The sequence below is a fragment of the Pinus tabuliformis genome, chromosome 2_1 (genome assembly GCF_031772625.1).
Source record: "Pinus tabuliformis cultivar Carrire ecotype Pingquan chromosome 2_1, CPIR1, whole genome shotgun sequence".
NCBI lineage: Eukaryota > Viridiplantae > Streptophyta > Pinopsida > Pinales > Pinaceae > Pinus > Pinus tabuliformis.
The window spans coordinates 887,536,417-887,550,233 of NC_142299.1; the positions used below are offsets into that span (position 1 = coordinate 887,536,417).

The 13,817-nt window shown below is 38.6% G+C and overlaps 1 long non-coding RNA gene across 1 annotated transcript in view; it reads left to right on the top strand.

Moving 5' to 3' along the window:
* The window catches only part of LOC149203494 (uncharacterized), a 93,632-nt gene extending 80,428 nt beyond the window's left edge, over nt 1-13,204 (top strand). The window contains exon 2 of the long non-coding RNA XR_016253624.1: nt 13,108-13,204. This is a non-coding gene — a long non-coding RNA (uncharacterized LOC149203494). The remainder of the gene's footprint in view (nt 1-13,107) is intronic.
* The last annotated feature ends 613 nt before the right edge of the window (nt 13,205-13,817 follow it).

Below are 13,817 nucleotides of genomic sequence, written 5' to 3' on the forward strand. Positions count from 1 at the left end.
GGACTGTCCACCAGCTTCCCGACACCCCGCTCAGCCTGGAAACTGTGCAGACATGTCCTCCATGACTGCCTCCAAGTTCTATGCAGTTTTGGCCAGCAAGCTTCCACAGCCCGCTCCCAATGTCCTCTGAAGATCTGCGTAGTTTTCACTGTTAGTGTCCCCCGCTACCCACATTGCCTTCCTTGGAAAAATTGCGCAATTCTGCCTCCCAACTTAGCCAGATTTTGCAGAATGTCACTGTTGTCCTGAACTGCTCAACCCAGCCTCTCAGTGACCTCTGCGCAGTTTTTCTTGACAGTGCCCCAGAGCCCCACATCCTAACTTGAAATTTGCTTTGTGTAGTTTCAGAGCCTTGTTCTCTTTCGGTCACCTGCACCTGAAAACGAAAGATGTTACCTCATGGTAAACTAGGGGATTTCTGGATTTGATGTCGTCTTGTCATGAGTGATTGCAGATATAGGTACATGGATGAGTCATGGCACGACGACGAATGGGATGAACAAGGAGCACATGCTAGGAGACTTGTTCACGAACGGATGAACACATGAAACATGTTAAGTACTAGCGAGGGGGATACATGCACGTGCGACATCAAGCGAACACCAAGTCCATCGAAGACTCCGCACACCTTGTCATGCGGAGGTGAAGCTATGATACACCAAGAGCACACTCAACATTTAGCAGCACTGCAACTTGACATGGATACCACCATCAACGTGAACACACCAACACTGTCATGTCGAGTCATGTCATGATTCGTCTCGGCCACATCACTACTGTGGGCCATACTGTTGTAATCAATGTAATGTAATGTGGAAGTCCAAGAGACCCACATACAAAGTTGAAGAGTCATGTCAGTTGAAGAGTCATGTAAGTCAAACAATCATGAGGGAAGTTGAAGAGTCACAAGGGTCAAGTTCACCCTTGGCTATATATACCAATGTTGCGAACATAGGGATCCGGATAAAATCGGCAAGGGTCCAAAAAACCAAAAATTCATAAAAATCGGGAAAATATTGGTAAAAATCGGCAAACATTGGCAAAATTAAGATACCATAAAAATATCTTTAAAAGTCGGCAAACATTGCCTAGGCCAAAAAATCGTGATTTCGAGATAAAATCAGGGTGTTATTAAGATGTTCGCAACATTGATATATACCCCTCATTTGTACATGCAAAGGACTTTTCACCTTGGCTCCTCCCACATAACCTTGAGAATTTGTAGTCTTTTCTTTGAGGAGCGAGCAATGGCTCCAACGCCCCGCTATCGGGGTTAGTGATGTATGGTGTACAGATGTGTCTTGGAACTTTCGCTTAATTTAGAAGCCTGTTAACAGGCCAGCACGTTTTCACACATGTATTGTATTCGTTTGTAAGACTATTCTTTGGACGCTTGTAATGCATGTTGCTTTAACCTGTATTAAGACAGTTGAACTATTTCGGTTGTTTTAGTGCATATGCTGTTGGAAATGTGTTGTATCAGTTGTTAATGTTGTCTCGCCCGTGTGGACTATTCCGTCAGACACTCGACAAATTCATTCTTGTAAACTTGTTATAACGACCGTCGCACTCATGTGGACTATTCCGCTGGGTGTTGTACATGCTATCTGTTCACTTTGTGTTTGTGACTGCTGCATCCGTGTGGACTACTCCGCCAGAAGCTGCGCATATCCTGCTGTGTTGTGTGTCTCTAACAGATTTGGGACTATTCCCTTTCGACTTGAGACTCACTCTCACCCTCTCCCTTTGCAGTGAAAGAACTTTGACACAAGCGACACTAAGCACTCACCAGGCACAAGAATTTTGAAGACCAAGTATACCACTCTCATGTGCTGACAAGCAAGAGCTAAGGCATATATTTAAGATAATGGCAACCGGGCCATCATACCAGATGGGATTCCTACACCAAACAGTGTGAGGTCTAGTTGGGACTTCATGCTGGGGAGATCCTGTGAATGTTGGCAGGCTCAACACCGTCAACATGTTCCAAACTTAAAATAACAGTGATATTCAAAAGAAAATACGATTCATACACAGGAAATTTACACGATCAACAAATACTCAAAACACATCAAAAATGAGAACTAGCTAAGCCATTTTATTAATGGAATCGAGCAAGTACAATAGTGTGGAAAATGCACTTGGGCTTGCCTCAAGGGCAAGCTAGGTAGAACCCAGGTGTCAAACAATAATCTCACTACTGGAAAATAACTACTCCTCTAATGCTCTGTGCTATCTCCTAGTAACTGCACTGTTGGTTGGAAAGGAACTGCAAGAAACCCCGTCTCCGATGCTCAAATATGATGAAACTTCAGCCCCAAGCTCCTTGGCTAAAACCCACAAAAACCCAGAAAGGGTTTGGCCTGAATCCAACCTCCCAAATTCGACCTCCTCTATGGCCTACACCCTCCAAACTGCTCCAAGAATACGGCCTGCAAGGAATGGCCACGAAATCCTCCTCCAAGCTCTGAAAGGGAAGCAAACACCACTCCAAGTATCTCCTCTAACCTCCACGACAAAGCTCAGCCTCAAGGACTGATACTCTACCCACCAAGTGAGCTCCCAATGTTGCCTCTGTGCTGGCCCAAGTAGTGCGAAAGTCACACTGCAAAGCAATAAGCTCAACCAGCTCCCAAACTCTCCCAAATGCTGACAATCCTCCCTAGCCTCCTCTCTGGAAAATCTCACACCCAAACTCCACTGCAAAACACCACCAACAAACTCGGCCTCCTCTCCACTGCGTCCTCCAGTAATACGCACCACCTGGAAGTGAATGCTACTGCTGGAAATCACAATGTGATCCTCCTCTTGAAGAAATGAAGAAAACCTTCCTAGGGTGGCACTCGAAGTCCCCCAAAGAAAGGGTGAGCTCTTCACTTGAAGAACTCATGCTGAACAACGAGTGTCTTGGCTAAGTAGCTCGAGCAACCAAAGAGAAATCGATATACCAAAAAGATGATTGAGATGAGGAGAGTTGCCTTCCTTATATAGATTTCATGGAGCACTTTTCCCTCCAATTCGTCCTCCATCCCTCACTTAACCACCATCATGCAAAACTTAACCACCTCCATGCAAATCGAACTAGGGAGTGCGTATTTCCCTAGTGAGGGTGGCCCCCATGTGTAACTTAACTACAACACAAATAACTTTTCCTAAGTCTAATCTCCTAATAAAATCGAATGGGGTCCACTAGCTCCAAAATTGGCCCCATAATACGAAAAATAATCTTGTTCCAAAATAATTTAGGAAGGGGCATGACATATAAGAATCATCATTATGGAAGATTCTTGGAAGCAACATTATGACTGGTATATATTCCATCTAGTTTGGAAACAATATGTCTAAAGGATGAAGGAATGCTAATGGTCAAGTTACAGTATGAAAGGCATAATGAAAGTCTTTCTCTTCTTGGAAAAGGAAACTTATCTTTGATAGGTATAAGAAGCAAGCTCGATCAAAGGATGGCTAGATGATTATATGAAAGAAAAGGTATGCATATTTGAAGTTATTCTTCCCTAGAGCATGGTTCATATCTACAAGAATCATGAAGGAAGAGTTAGTTATGAATGTGCTTGGTAAGTCTTCCATATGGCTGCATGATGCTCAAAAGAAGAAATTTGACATACTTTGGAATGAATGGAGATCAAGACTCTCTCACAAAATTGCATGGAATATAACAATGTTGATCAACATCAAGTATAGTCTCTGGAAGAAAGAAAGGGAGTTAACAATGACAACTCTGAGGAAGATATTGTAGCTTGGTAATCAAGTTCGATCCATGGGCACTTTGATTAAAATGAATGCATGGAAGGATTCTTATATAATGTGGAGATGGATTATATGAAAGGATGTTGATCTCAAAGGACTCAAGTATGCAAATATTTTGATGAAAGGGGCCATCATGATAAGGTAAGTTTGATATTTATATTTTGATATTGGTTATCTGGTTAACATAATTGTTTTGCTACCTAGAAGGATACTACAAGAATACATGATGACAGTTGAGGTAAGTTCAACTGGTGGTGATGAGATCAATTCAAAGAACATATGAATTGAGTAAATGGTTTTGACAATCCTTGGAAGTTCATGTAGTCAAGGTGTTCACATCATCACCTTGAGATTGAAAGGTAGCAATGTAAGAAGATAACCTAATGTTCATGTTCCTACATCAACATGGATCCGTAATATCTAGGAAGGAAGAAGCTCAATATGATGAGATACAAATGGGAAAGAGGGAGCCTTGTGTTAGTTTTTGTAGCATCAGACAAGTGTTCTAGTCTCGAATTTTGTCGGAGAGGCTAAGAAACACAAGATTTCCAAAACCCTAAAAAAGTTTCGAGAGAAAACACCCAGGGGCAGTTCAATTAAATTGATTGATCGATAAATTAAAAAAATGCCTAAGTCTAACTTAGGGAAATCGATTAATTAAAGGGAATTAATTGAGAACAGTAAGAATGCTCTAGAAACTCACACGAATTGAGTTTGAGATGATCTTAGTTGTTGATGGAGATCTAATCACGGTCATTGGTTCAACAAGAGATTATAAGAGCAACTCGATTGGTAGAGGGGAAGACACACCAAAGATTAGGAGAGCGAGTGACTTGGGCAGATCGAGCTATCCAATTGTTGTGATTCAGTGTAGGAAGAAGAGTTCAAACTAGAGAAGGGAAGCATAGATTAAGGAGTAGCAGCAGAGATATTCCAGATGTGGTTTCCAGTGTCGGAAGAGCTAGTATAGAGAGGTCGAGTTAGTCCACAAGAGGTTATGCAAGGGCTTGCATAGAGCCTCAAGGAGACAGTTCGATTCAACTAAGGAGGAGATCGATTTAGGTGCTAGAGGCCGATATTTTAACCAGAAGACCTAGTGAATCATTTCCAAAGGCAACAACAAATAGGACGTCTGATTTAGAGGCAAATTCGAGCAGTGTGTGTGAGAGACTGTGCAGAGGGTGACGCAAAGACTTCCGAGGGCCAGTTTATGAGGTCAGGTTGAGGCCAAATTGCTTGTGGAGAGAGAGAAATTCTCTTAGATAATTTTTCTAGTGATTTCTCAAGAGAGGATTGTCAGTTTGGCATCCAAATATTGTACTCAAATTTTTGTTGCTGAATAATAATAATAAAACCCTCATTTGTTGCACCGATTTTCCCACATTGAGTTTTTCTGGGGACATTTGTCCAAAAATAACAATGTCAATTTTATTTTGTGTGTGTGCTTTATTTTCTCAGTTCCAGATTTATTTCCACAGTGCATTTTATTTTTTGGTGAAAATTGCAGTAGTGATTTTATTTGTTGTTTGCTGTAATAGCAAATAAACTGCACATAATTATATTCAGTTAGAAGAATAATTTCTAGTTGTTGCAATAGAGTGAAAATTTCACATGGTATCAGAGCAAATTTGAAGACAGATCAGTGGCTCAATAACGAGGGAGAAATTTTGTAGCTTCAGAGGGAGTCTCTGGGCAAAATTTATGGATTTGCGTAGAGGCCAGCCAGAAGTAAGAATTAGTAGAGGCAGGGTTCAATTTTCAGTTTGCAAGCAACAGAAAAATTTGAAGAGCCTCAGTTGAAGTGATTTCTAGGTAGTAGTTGTCGGGAAGCAGTTCCAATGCGCAGATCAAATATTTCGTTGAGAAGATCTGGCCGCAGTAATTTTGCAACAGTTTTTGTTGTTTTATATCAGTGTTGGGTGGAAGAGAAATAACACACACATAAAGGAAATTTCCAGAATTTCCCTGAGGGTTTCCAAATCCAATTTTCTGGAGGAAATTTGAGATTTCCATAGCAAGAGGCAAACAGTTGCAGATCTGTGCATTCTAGGGGGGAGTGTGAGTAGCAGAGCAGACAACTAAACAAGAAAGGGTGGAGATTCCTGTTTATTTTCCCACATTTGAGTTTCGTAGAAATGGCCTCAGGAGGACTTTGAGATCAGGATAGACTTGATGGATCCTTTAACTATTGTATCTAGAAAGCCAAAATGACTTTCTTGCTAGATGAGCATGGTCTGAAGACGTATGCAAAAAGAGTTATAGCCATACCTACAGATCTGCAATAGCTAGAGAACTACAATAAGGAGATGGCCAAGGCGAAGAGGATGATCCTCGATGGAGTTTGATATCATATAGTCTCACATCTAGCTGGTAAGAATATTGCTAAGGAAATGTAGGATGCAGTCGCAATGCTTTTCCAGAATCCTTCCAAGAACCAGAATATGTTCTTGGAAGAGACGCTGAGGACCACCAAGATGAATAAGGGTGAAGGTGTCACTCCTTATCTCACTAGAATTCAGAATGTAGAAGATGAGCTTGCAATAGTTGGACACCTCTCGAGAGTGAGCTAGTGTGTACAACTCTCAATGGTTTCACCAAGGAGTGGGAAACTTTCGTCCAAGGTATCACTGGATGAGATCAACTACCTGGATGGGATCAATTGTGGACCGATTTCACTCAGGAAGAGATGAGGCTTGCTCTAGTCGAGAGTAATATCAACGACAACAGTAGAAAAGGACCAAAGAGTGTGAAAGACAAGGAGAATGTAGCCCTTGCATCGAAAGGGAAGGCAAAGAAAGGTCCCAGTTAGGGACAAAGCTCAAAGGGAGAAGAAAAGAAGAAAGATTTGTCAAAGATCAAGTGCTTCAGATGTGGTGAGTTTGGTCACTATAGTACCCAGTGTCCCAAGAAGAAGAAGGACAAGAAGGAGAAGCAGGAGTAGGTAACAGCTTTGACAGAGATCGATAATTTGTCCAATAGGTTGGAGGACAAATTCGCTTTGTATGTAGCTATACCTCCAAGAGAGAAGTGGGGATATCTTGAGCTATAGTCCCTAGTGTTGCAGAGAGTTGGGCAGGATCCATGGAGGTTAGTATCAGACAGATGTTTTCTCATGGATCATTACCCTTGCTACAAGGGCCCACAATTTTCAGTGTCAGATGGATCAGTGACAACATGGCACAGTTAGATCTTGAGGGACGGTTGCAAAACTAGTAGTTAGTTATTGAGGGGTGCAGAACAAGTCAGGGCACAAACAGTTGCAGAGGCTAGTTGTAGTTAGAGACTCAGGAGACAGTTGCAGAGCCAGTCCAGGGACACTGTTGATTCAGAGTTTGTTCTTAGTTGCAGTAGTTGTAGGAGCAACAATAGCATGAGATCAGTTGCAGTGCAAATCAAAGTTGGTAGCAATGCAGGAGGCATAGGGTAGTGTCAGCAGCAGGGCAAATGCAGGATGGTTCAGCTACAAGGTTGGTAGATGAATCAGAGTATGCGCAGTGGCTTGGTGGGCAGCGACCAGTTGTCATAGTTGTTAGACATCAGCAACGTGAAGGAAGTTGTTATGGGAGAGAACACCTTCCTCGCTAAGAAAGAGTGTTAGTTTTTGTAGCATCAGACAGGTGTTCTAGTCTTGTCTTTCGTCATGGAAGCTAAGAAACACAATATCTCCAAAAACCAAAAAAAGTTTTGGGAGAAAACGCCCAAAGACAACTCAGTTAAATTAATTGATCGGTAAATTAAAAAATTCCCAAGTCTAACTTAGGGAAATTGATTAATTGAAGGGAATTAATCGAGAAAAGTGAGAATGCTCTAGAAATTCACATGGATTGAGTTTGAGATGATCTTAGCCATTGATGGAGATCTAATCATGGTCGTTGGTTCACCAATAAGAGATTATAAGAGAAACTCGATGTGTAGAGGGGAAGACACACCAGAGATTAGGAGAGCGAGTCCCTTGGGCAAATCGAGCTATCTAGTTGTCATGATTCATTACAAGAGGAAGAGTTCAAACCAGAGAAGGGAAGTAGAGATTGAGGAGCAATAGTAGAGAGATTCCGAAGGAGGTTTCTAGTGTCAGAAGAGCTAGTAGAGAGAGGTTGAGTTATTCCACAGGAGGCTGTGCAAGGGCTCGCACAGAGCCTCAAGGAGGCAGTTCAATTCAGCTGAGGAGGATATCAATTCAAGTGCGAGAGGTCGGAATTTTCACTAGAAGGCCTAGCAAATCATTTCTAGAGGCAGAAACAGGCATGATGTCTGATTCAAAGGCATATTCGAGAAGTGTGTGTGAGAGACTATGCAAATCCTGCGTAGAGGGTGACGCAAAGACTTTCGAGGGATAGTTTTTGAGACTAGGTTGAGGCCGAATTACTTGTGGATAGAGAGAAATTCTCTCAAATAATTTTTCCAGTGATTTCTCAGGAAAGGATTGTTGGTTTGGCATCTAGATATTGTACTCAAATTTTTGTTGTTGAATAATAATAATAATAAAACCCTCATCTGCTGCATCGGTTTTCCCACATTGGCTTTTTCTACTGATATTTATTCAAAAATAATAGTGTCAATGTTATTGTGTGTGTGCTCTATTTTCTCAGTTCCATATTTATTTCCGCAATGCATTTTATTTTTTGGTGAAAATTGCAGTAGTGATTTCATTTGTTGCTTTCCATAATTGCAAATAAACTACACATAACTATATTAAGTTAGAAGAATAATTTCCAGTTGCTGCAATAGAGTGAAAATTTCATACCTTGCAGCGATCTCCATGAAGAACTGATAGTTGTTACATTTATGAAGACAAGCTAAAGAGCTTTTGGTTATGACTTTCCAATTGAAAGGAAGTTAGGAATCTCCTATATATTCAAATGGGAGTAAAAGAAGTCTCCTTGAATGTATGAAAAGAAGCAAGGATGTATTCCCTAATCAAGAGGGAATAGGGATCTACTCTTTAGTTAAGAGGGAGTGGGATGAAAATCACATTTGTTTTCTCTCCTCCAAGTATCATGCACTTGACCAGGACTAACAACCATAAGTCTAAGTGAAGGCCATGGAGGAAGAATGGAGAATGGAGGATTGGATAAGCATTTGTGATTTCCTTGAGGATAGAAAAATCCAATAAAGGAAATGGACCAACACTCTTTGAGGATTGGATAGGTATCCAAGACAAGAGTGGTTGAAGAGGACTGATATTCTTTGAGGATTGGGAATCGAAGATAAGAATAGTCCTAAAAGGACATACCTAGTGAACATGCGGATGGAGTATGTGCCTTGTAGATTTAGTGTGGTATCTCACGTAAAACCTCCCAACATTATGCTTTTGTATATGAAAGAGATTGTCAAAGTTAAGGCCTTACTATGTTGACAATGTTGATCATGATGTTGATGCTTAAAGATGGCTTACCAATCCGACTCTTCTTATGAGAACTCTTCAGTTTGAGAATATCAGTGTACCAGGGTGTACAATTATGAATACCTCCCTAGTTAAGAGGGAGTGTTGGAAAATGTAACTAGTTTTGGTCTTCATAATTGTCATTGTACTCATGTCAATATGTATATCTTATGTAATAAGCAAAAGAAGAAAGAAAAATTATTATTTTAAAGCATGGGTTTCATGTTTCTTTTGATTGGTCTTCTAGGTAAAGTATGTTTTTCATACTTATATGGTTTTTCATGTCATAAGATTTATTGTCATGAGTCAAGAGAGTCAATGTCATGTATATAATGGTGAAGAATGTAACTAGTGTCAATTTTCATAATTGCATTTGAGTCATGATGTAATATATTTATCAAAAGAAAGAAAAAGGAATTTTATTATGAAAGAAAAAGTATTTATTAGCATGAGTTTCATGCTTTATTATTTTATTGTTTGGTCAAAGCCTCCATTGTAGGCTTCTAGGGTTTATGTCATGAGTCTTAGTCCTTGTCATTATGTAATGGACCCTTCTCAGGCTTTATATGTCAAGAAAGAAAATTATTTTCATGTAAAATGAGTCAAACAGGCCTCTTCCACCAAGTTGGCCTAATTTGAAGCTAGAAATCACTATATATAGAAAGCAACTTGACCTCGTTTGGAACACAAGACAAAAAGTTTGATCTGCAGTAGCTGGAGAAGAAAAGGAAGAGTGAAATACCTAAGGAGAAGGAGAAAACCCTAGCAAAGAAGAAGAAGACTTTTGTCGAACAAGAATAAGCCGAATTTCTCTATTTTCTGCCACATGTGTGAGTTTTTGGGTTGCTACAGGAGGGTCGAAATTTCAGATCTATAGTAGGGCCAAAATTCTGGAAGCTGAAAGGCTGAAATTTTGAGTTGTAGCTGAGCTGAAGTTATTTGACTATAAGAGACTACTGAAGTTTGGTTAATCATTTTGGAAGGTTGACTTGGTGGAGTGAGGGAACTCTTTTTCTCTGTGCTAAGGTCTTGGATTGTCTCAATTTGATTTGAATCTGCTAGTGGAAGAGTTTGACTAGGTTTTCCCCTTCATAGGGATTTTAGCCCTAGCTGAGTGCCTACTTCTGGTGTCATTGATCTTCATTCTTTTTGAAGAAAGAAAACTAATAAGAATATAAGAATATCACAAGTAATTGTCAACATAAGAAAATATTTTTGTCTTTCTGATTTTCTAACATGGTATTAGAGCTAAGGTGAAGGAGGAAAGAAAAAGGCAAATTGAAGGTCTATTGAAAGAAGGAAGAATCAAAGAAAGGTTTCAAGCAGTATGGAAAAAGTCTGCAAAAAATTGCGATTTAATCCTAAAAAAGCAATTTTTCGACCTAAATGATTTAATCCCCCGACTTTTTGGCGAATTTTTCACAAAGGGAAAAATCGCGATTTTTTCGTTATACTCCCGATTTAATCGAGAGTCGACCCAAAAAGTCGGCCTCCCTTCCCAGGCCGCAGATAAAGAGGCCGCAAAGGTGAAAAAACTGTAAATTGAAGCTTCCATCCATGCATTTTCAAGTTATTGCATTGTATTGTTTGTCATACTTCTTGCGAGCATAGCAGTCTCATTTGTAATCTGTTAGTTTTGAGGTTAAGATACGTTTTTGTTTTCTAAGGAAAAACAAATCTTTATATTTCATATTTCTAGTTAGAAAGCAAAGTATATATCGGCTAAGCCTCCAGGCTTTCAGTGATCCAGACTCTAACAGCCACTGCCCCTTCAAAAGATTACAAAAGTACCAAAAGGACAGGCATACAATAGTCTTCCGTAGAAAGAACCCCACACCATCAAAAACATTGTTATAGTTGTTCAATGCTTCCAGAGGAAACAACAAAGAGGAGGTCATGAAGATCAAACAGCAACAACCTATCCAAAAAAAAACAAAACCAGTGCCTCAAAAAAGAGCCCATTTTTCAGACAGGAACAAAGTACCTATGAAATCTTGTGACAGCAAAGATCCTTCCTGCAATGGGAGCACGTTTTGAAAGGGAATCTTCTTTAGTTGTGAACTCCCTGTAAATGTGGGGAAAGGTTATGTATTAGAAGTGGATTTTACCTCCAAGAGTTTTTGAATAATAGATGCCAAGGCTAGGTTAGTAATCTGACATCTACTGTTTTCTCAGAAAATAAGCAGCTTGGAGTCACCAATTGTTAATTTTCACATCTATTGTGATACTCATTGTTAATTTTCATTGGACCTACCACCTGACACCTTATTACCCAAGAAAATTACAATCTACTGAATAAATGCATGACTTATTTCTTAATACAATTAGCGGAAACAAAAATTAAAAGGGGAAGAGGATTTCAGTGACTGATTACTTGATGACTTTTAGATGACTCATGATATAAATTTATTATATTTTTTGTTGATATTTTGACTCTTGATAGTTGAGACTCAGACAGGACTCAAAACTCAGGAGTTGATTCACTATTTTGATATGTGATGTAGCACTAGACTTCATATACATATTATATATTAGCTTTCTTTACATGTTTATGTGGAAATGCATTTATTTGATGTTGTGGATACTCTAGATGTTAAAAAAAAATTAAAAAAAAATGAATAATTTTGTGTTTTTTTAATTTTTTCTGACTTTTTGCAGACTTTTTCAAAAAACTCCAGACATTGACGAGTTTTTCAACTTTTGTACCCTTGCCGAATTAATCCCGACTTCGACTTTTTCCACATTGGTTTCAAGACAAGATCATAAATGGAAGGCTTATTAAAGGGAAGAATCTACATCTAGAAAATCTATGGCAACTTCAATGAAGACAGAGAATAAGTTAGAAGGGGCCACCAACTATAGAGCATGGAAGAAGAGGATGGATCTCATCCTTGCAAAACACAAAGTATTGGATTTTGTTCAAGGAAAGGTGAAGGAACCCACAAATGATGCAGGAAAGGAAAAATATAAGGAGACAAACATCTTAGCTATGAATCTAATTGTAGATGGAGTAAAAGACAACCTAATCCCCTATATATCCAATATAGAAACTGCAAAAGGGATGTATGAAGCTCTCTCCAAACTATTCACTATCAAGAACATTGGACAAATTGCTAGTCTCAAAAATGAACTAAGAACAATAAAGATGACAAAAAATGACATTGTATCTTCATATTTTGTGAGAATCTCCCGAATAAGAGATGAGATCCAAGTTATTGATGAAATCATACCAAATAAAGAACTTGTGATTTCTGCTCTACTAGGTCTACCAAAATCATGGAGCTCCTTTGCATCAAGCATTAGTAGTTGGAAAGAGACACCATCATTTGAAGAAATGTGGAATGCATGCAGTCAAGAAGAAGCCCACATCTCATTAGCAAGTAATAAGAAGGAAGAAGATGAAAAAAACACTTCAAATGCATATTCTTCTCACTACAAGAAAAAGGGAGGAAATAAGAAGTTTAAAGGGCCAAAGAAGAAGATTGACCTATCTAAAGTAGAATGTTATCATTGTCATAAGATGGGACATTATAAGAATCAATGTCCTGAAAATCCTAGGAACAAGAACAAGAAAAGAGAAAGGGAACATGCAACAGTTGTTGAAGAAGCTCCACCTAAGAAGAACAAGACTGAAGAATTCAAAGTCAAAGACTTATACTATTAAGTATTTCCTTGCATATCCTTCTAGATTACTGTTTTAAGTTTTGTAAAGTTTTCTTTTATGTTTTGATTTCTAGAGTTCATAAATCTAATATGTCTTGTTAGAAATTTTTGAATTGTTTTTAATAAGTTGTAGGTATCCCTCAGAAAGATTGGATTAAGAGGGAGCCTTCACCATTTTATCAAAAGATAAGTATATTGTTCTTTGTTTCCTCTTTCATGTTTGATTTCTTCCTCATATCAAGATTTGTTTGTATTGCATGCTCATAATCCTTTCTTTGTATTTTCCTTGATAGGAAAGCTTATAGAATACACTAAAGGTTATGGAGGAAACTTCAAAGGAAAGATTTGAATCATGAAAGAAGCTTTTCAAAGAAATTGATGTCCTACAAGGTTTGTTAAAAGAATAACTCAAGGTATGCCTTAAAATAAAAGACTTGTTGCAATATTTCTTCATACAAAAATGTATGATCATTTGAAATTTGAAATTTGCTTTATATTACTAACTCTCTTATGTCTAGGGTTTTGAATCATAAAGATTCTTGTTAAGGTGATTAATCGCTAGATTGAATCTACCCTTATCATATTATCTCTTGTCATTTTGTTTTGATAAAACCCTAACCTTAGGGCTCACTTTAAAACCCTAACCTTTTGGTGCTTAGGGCATGTTAACAATAATGATGAAACCATAGTCCTCTTAGGGTTTGAACCTATGATGAAATCCACATTCCTGATGTTTAGGGTTTGTTGATGTTATGAAACCCTAACTTTTTAGGGTTTGTCGCTGATGTCTAGGCTATGTGAAAATTTCATCTATTGCAGCGATTGGAAATTATTTTTCTAATTGTTAATTTAAATTAATAATTTATTTGCCCATACAAACATCAAATAATTATCTACTGCAGTTTTCACAAATAAACTGTGAAATAAAATAGCATTGGAATTTGAGAAAATATAACACACGCACACACACATAAAATTTACATAATTATTTTTCGACAAATGC